This window comes from Tursiops truncatus, chromosome 2, assembly GCF_011762595.2.
Source record: "Tursiops truncatus isolate mTurTru1 chromosome 2, mTurTru1.mat.Y, whole genome shotgun sequence".
Lineage (NCBI taxonomy): Eukaryota > Metazoa > Chordata > Mammalia > Artiodactyla > Delphinidae > Tursiops > Tursiops truncatus.
In genome coordinates, this window is record NC_047035.1 from 60,310,876 (window position 1) to 60,317,710 (window position 6,835).

Here is a 6,835-nt window from a genome sequence, read left to right on the forward strand (position 1 = left end):
CATAGAATGAGTTTGGGAGTGTTCCTCCCTCTGTTATATTTTGGAAGAGTTTGAGAAAGATAGGTGTTAACTCTTCTCTAAATTCTTGATAGAATTCGCCTGTGAAGCCATCTGGTCCTGGGCTTTTGTTTGTTGGAAGATTTTTAATCACAGTGTCAATTTCAGTGCTTTTGATTGGTCTGTTTATAGTTTCTCTTTCTTCCTGGTTGCGTCTCGGAAGGTTGTGGTTTTCTAAAAATCTGTCCATTTCTTCCAGGTCGTCCATTTTATTGGCATATAGCTGCTTATAGAAATCTCTCATGATCCTTTGTATTTCTGCAGTGTCAGTTGTTCCTTCTCCTTTTTCATTTCTAATCCTGTTGATCTGAGTCTTCTCCCTTTTTTTCCTGATGAGTCTCACTAGCGGTTTGTCAACTTTGTTTATGTTCTCAAGAACCATCTTTTGATTTTATTGCACTTTGCTCTTGTTTCCTTCATTTCATTTTCATTTATTTCTGATCTGATCTTTATGATTTCTTTCCTTCTGCTAACTTTGGGGTTTTCACTTCTTTCTCTAATTGTTTTAGGTGTAAGGTTAGGTTGTTTATTTGAGTTGTTTCTTGAGGTAGGTTTATATTGCTCTAAACTTTCCTCTTAGAGCTGCTTTTGCTACATCCCATAGGTTTTGGGTGTCCTGTTTTCATTGTGATTTATTTTTAGGTATTCTTTGATTTCCTCTTTGATTTCTTCAGTGATCTCTTGGTTATTAAGTAGTGTATTGTTTAGCCTTCATGTGTTTGTATTTTTTACAGATTTTTTCCTCTAATTGATATCTAGTCTCATAGCAATGTGGTAGGAAAAGCTCTTGATGCAATTTCAATTTTCTTAAATTTACCAAGGCTTGATTTGTGACCCCAGGATATGATCTATCCTGGAGAATGTTCCATGAGCACTTGAGAAGAAGTGTATTCTGTTGTTTTTCGATGGAATGTCCTATAACTATCAATTAAGTCCATCTTGTTGAATGTATCATTTAAAGCTTGTGTTTCCTTATTCATTGTCATTTGGATGATCTGTCCATTGGTGACAGTCAGGTGTTAGTGTCCCCTACTATGAATGTGTTACTGTCGATTTCCCCTTTTATAGCTGTTAGCCTTTGCCTTATGTTTAGGTGCTCCTACGTTGAGTGTATAAATATTTAAAATGGGTATATCTTCTTCTTGGATTGACCCTTGATCATTATGTAGTGTCCTTCTTGTCTCTTGCAATAGTCTTTATTTTAAAGTCTGTTTTGTCTGATATGAGAATTGCTCCTCCAGCTTTCTTTTGATTTCCATTTGCCTGGAAAACAGGCATACAAAACAGAGGTCTCTAAGACTGTCCTCAGTTCGTTTCATTCTTTTTTCTTTATTCTGCTCTGCAGTAGTTATTTCCACAATTTTATCTTCCAGGTCATGTATCCATTTTTCTGCCTCAGTTATTCTGCTACTGATTCCTTTTAGAGAATTTTTAATTTCATTTATTGTGTTGTTCATCATTGTTTGTTTGCTCTTTAGTTCTTCTAGGTTCTTGTTAAGCATTTCTTATATTTTCTCCATTCTATTTCCAAGACTTTGGATCATGTTTACTATTATTATTTTGAATGCTTTTTCAGGTATACTGCCAATTTACTCCTCATTTGTTCCATCTGGTGGGTTTTTACCTTGCTCCTTCATCAGCTGTGTTTTTCTCTGTCTTCTCATTTTGCTTAACTTACTGTGTTTTCAGTCTCCTTTCAACAGGCTGCAGGTTCATAGTTCCTGTTGTTTTTGGTGTCTCCCCCTGTGGCTGAGGTTGGTTCAGTGGTTTGTGTAGGCTTCCTGGTGGAGGGGATTAGTGCCTCTGTTGTGGTGGATGAGGCTGGATGTTGTCTTTCTGGTGGGAGGACCACATCCAGTGGTGTCTTTTTGTGTGTCTGTGACCTTATTATGATTTTAGGCAGCCTCTGTGCTAATGAGTAGTTTTGTGTTTCTGTCTTGTTTGTTGTTTGGCATAGGGTGTCCAGCACTGTAGCTTGCTATTCGTTGAGTGGAGCTGGGTCTAGTGTTGAGATGGAGATGTCTCGGACAGCTGTTGCCATTTGAAATCACATGGAGCTGGGAGGTCTCTGGTGGACCAATGTCCTGAACTCGGCGCTCCCACCTCAGAGGCATAGGCCTGATACCCAGCCAGAGGACCAAGACCCTGTCAGCCACATGGCTCAGAAGAAAAGTGAGAAAAAAGGAAAGAAAGAAAGAAAAGTAAAATAAAATAAAGTTATTAAAATAAAAAATAACTATTAAATATATAAAAAAAATTTGAAAAGTAAGAAAAAAAAGGAGAGAGCAACCAAACTAAAAAACAAATGCACCAATGATAACAAGTTTTAAAATCTATACTAAAAAAACAAACAAAGAAATGGACATACAGAACCCTAGGACAAATGGTAAAAGCAAAGCTATACAGAGAAAATCACACAAAGAAGAATACACACTCACAAAGAGAGAAAAAGGAAAAAATATATATATCTGTATATAAAAAATAAAAGGAGGAAGAGATCAATAAACAAATCAATAAACAAATCTACCAATGCTAATAAACTATAAATATTTAACTAAGATAAACATAAAACCAGAAACTAATTAGATGCAGGAAGCCAACCCCAAGTCTACAGTTGTTCCCAAAGTCCACTGCCTCAATTTTGGGATGATTTGTTGTGTATTCAGGTATTCCAGAGATGCAGGGTACATCAAGTTGATTGTGGAGATTTAATCCGCTGCTCCTGAGGCTGCTGGGAGATATTTTCCTTTCTCTTCTGTGTTTGCACAGCTCCTGGGTTTTAGCTTTGGATTTGGCCCGCCTCTGCATATAGGTTGCCTGAGGGCGTCTGTTCTCCACCCAGACAGGCCGAGGTTAAAGTAGCAGCTGATTGTGGGGCTCTGGCTCTCTCAGGCTGGGGGGAGGGAGGGGTACAGAGTGCAGTGCTAGCCTGCGGCAGCAGAGGCTGACATGACATTGCAACAGCCTGAGGCACAGTGTGTGATTCTCTGAGAGTTGTCTCTGGATCCCAGGACCGTGGCAGTGGCGGGTTGCACATCCTCCTGGGAGGGGAAATGTGGATAGTGACCTATGCTTGCACAGAGACTTCTTGGTGGCTGCAGCAGCCTTAGCGTCTTATGCCCATCTCTGGTGTCCCCATTGATAGCTGCGGCTCACACCCATCTCTGGAGCTCATTTAGGGGTGTTCTGAATCCCCTCTCCTCACTCACCCCAAAACAATGGTCTCTTCCCTCTCAGCCAGTTCCTGATTTTTTCCTGGACTCCGTCCCAGCTAGCTGTGGCGCACTAACCTCCTTCGGGCTGTGTTCACGCAGCTAACCCGTGTCCTATCCCTGGGATATAACCTCCAAAGCCCGACCCTCAGCTCCCAGCCCCCACCTGCCCGGGCTGGTGAGTGCTGTTCGGCACTGATTCCCAAAGCAGGAATCTCTCCGCTTTGCCCTCTGCACCCCTGTTGCTGTGCTCTACTCCAAGGCTCCGAAGCTTCCCCCCCCCGCCACCCCTCTCCCCCATCTCCACCAGTGAAGGGGCTTCCTAGTGTGTGGAAACCTTTCCTCCTTCACAGCTCCCTCCCACTGGTGCAGGTCCCATCCCTATTCTTTTGTCTCTGTTTTTTCTTTTTTCTTTTGCCCTACCCAGGTATATGGGGAGTTTCTTGCCTTTTGGGAAGTCTGAGGTCTTCTGCCAGCATTCAGTAGGTGTTCTGTAGGAGTTGTTACACATGTAGATGTATTTCTGATATATTTGTGGGGAGGAAGGTGATCTCCACGTCTTACTCCTCTGCCATCTTGAAGGTCTCCTCTTTTAGGGGTGATTTTGAATACTTTGCTCACTGTACTTAAACAGTTGTTTTATCAGAAGTACGGCGTACATTTTTCTTCAGAATTACTAAGAAAATTGGCTTTTTGAGCAACTGGATTGATTTTATTTTAATTGCAGACATGGTGAAATTAATTATATTTTCCTTTGTGAATTATTTCCTCAAAAGCACAGAGACCAATTTTTCAGGTATCTCTAACAGTTGTTCAGTTGGTATTTTTGTTTCTTAACTTCATATCTCACATTATTGAAGAAAATATTTAAATCAAAGTGAATTAACTTGGAAAGATGTCCATGATATTATGTTAAAAAATGAGTCTCAGAATAATGCACAGAGTAGGATACCATTTTTGTAAAACAAACTCCCCCCCTCTGTATTTTAGTATGAGGATAGAGAGAAATTGTAAAATTGACTACAAAGGAAGGGAAGTTAGAAGTGGAGGATTAATATGGGGAGAATGAACTCTTTGTCACCTTGATATTTAATTTGTGACAAGCATGAATTATTTTAGTGATTTAAAGTAAGATTACCCCTCCTAAACAATCTCCATTCTCAAATGAATTAGATAGTTTCTGTCCTTCTAGTAAGGGAGTAGACAAATGTGTAAACTGACAGTTACAATGTAGTGTGAAACGTAGAGTGGCAGAAAGAGACAGGTGTCCAGAAAAAGTACCTAGGAGAGAGTGATTAACGGGGAGGACACAGAGGAGAACAAGCTTTTGAAGAATGAAGAGCAGTTTGCTAAGTGGGTCAGTGGAAGAAGGGTATTCCTAGAACAGGAAGCATTTTGACCTGGAGGCATAAAACGGTGTGGTGTATCTGGGAAACTCCCTTGGGATTTGTGGTGTGAGGAATGGTGGGAGATGAGGCTGGAGCGTTAGCCAAGGTCCCAGTCACAGGGCCATACCTAGATTTTTCTTGTAATGTTCCTGGGTTAGCATCTTGCTATGCATACATCTTCCTATGTGTGATGTGCAGGCTGGATCTGAGGGCATGAGATTAAGACAGAAGGACTAGTCAAAAGGGTACTGGAGTCGTCAAGGTGAGAGATGATGAGGCAGTGTTGTGGGGCTGGAAAGTCCTGGACAGATTTTCTTCTCTCCTCCCCTCTCCTCCCTTCCCCTTCCCTCCTCTTCTCTCCAGTGTGACTTTCTGAATAGCTCATGCTCTCCCACTGATTGAAACGTCAGCCCAGATCTCAGCCCATCTAGTAACCCATGACTGATCCTTGAAAACTAAGTGTAAATTTTCTTCCTTTGGGAAGACCATCTGGACTTCCTTATCCTCCATGATTTGGTTCAAGAAATACTTCTCTGGGACCTTATATTCCATAAAACCTGCCTGATGGATAACTACATGAGTTCTCCCGGGCTTGACATAATTTTCTCATTCCCTCCAACACACTGTAACCTACCCTAATGCTGAAATTTTATTTTAACCCCTAAGTGAGTGATGTGCCACCTTTTTGAAACCCAGTATTGGAAGACTAAGTGAGATAGTGAACAAGTGTACAAATACTTGCAATTATAACTGACCTGCAAAATACTAATTAGTCATGACAATAATACTGCAGAATTACTTGCCGCCTCTTTTCCACAATAAAAAAAAACCCCTGCACATTTTAAAAAGTGCAGTTGATCCAGAAATGGTATTGTAAACCTGACATGCCTGCATACTCACACTGTCATGGGCACATGTGTTTGGTACTTCCATTAAAAAAATGACCAAGTACATAGAATAGACATCCTTCTCACTCAATCTCTTACACTTTTCCACTTGCACAGGGACTTCCTTTCTACTTAGTTCAATTTTATGTTTTTGGAATTATTTATGTCTGTGTTATTTTTATAGTCATGAAAAATAATAATTAAAAAATCTTTTTCAGGACTACTAAGTTAGTACTGTCTGTCAATACAATCATTATTACCTATGGAACTGTGTTGGTCTATAAATATATATTTTCACTGAGACACAATTAACATGCAATTGAATGTATAAATCTTGAGTACTGAGTGTGATATGTTCTGATAATTGTATACAATTGTGTATCTACCATCTCAAACAAGGTATAGAACATTGCCATTCCCCCAGAAAGTTCCCTGGACTCCATTGCAGTCTGCATTCCACTCCATGCCCCACAACTATGCTCTGATTTCTTATGTGATAGATGAAGTTTGCCTATATTTTGGAATAATGCAGTAAGTATTCTTTGTGTCTGCCTTCTTTCACTTAACACAATGTTTTTGAGTTTTTCTCATGTTTTATGTACCAGTAATGCGTTGCTTTTTATTGCTGAGTTTTATTCCATTGTGTGAGTGTACCACAATTTGATTATTTTCCTGTGATAAACATTTGGTATTTTTGTAGTTTTTGGCTATGAGAATAATATGCTTTATTTCTCTTGGGTAACTATCTAGGTGAGAAGTTGCTGTGTAGAAGTGTATTTAACTTTTTAAGAAACTGCCAATCAGTTCTTCAAAGTGGTTGTACTGTTTTGTATCACTCTGTGCTCCTATAGAAATGCTCCACATCATACCAACATTTGTTCTTGTAGTCTTTTTGATTTTAGCTGGTTTTGTGGGTATGAAAGGATATCTCATTTTGGATTTAATTTGCATTTTCCTGTGGTAGCATAATATACTATTCAGTTATTTCTTTTTAGGAAATATCTGCTCAATTGTTCTGTCCATTAAAAAAAACGGTTTGTTCATCTTTTCATTGTCAGTTCTCATAGAATTTCTTAGTATTGGATTGGCCAAAAAGTTCGGGTTTTTCCATAAGACCTTTTTATTTTTAACATCTTTATTGCAGTAAAATTGCTTTACAATGTTGTGTTAGTTTCCGCTGTATAACAAAGTGAATCAGCTATATGTGTACATATATCCCCATATCCCCTCCCTCTTGCGTCTCCCTCCCACGCTCCTATCCCACCCCTCTAGGTGGTCACAAAGCACCGAG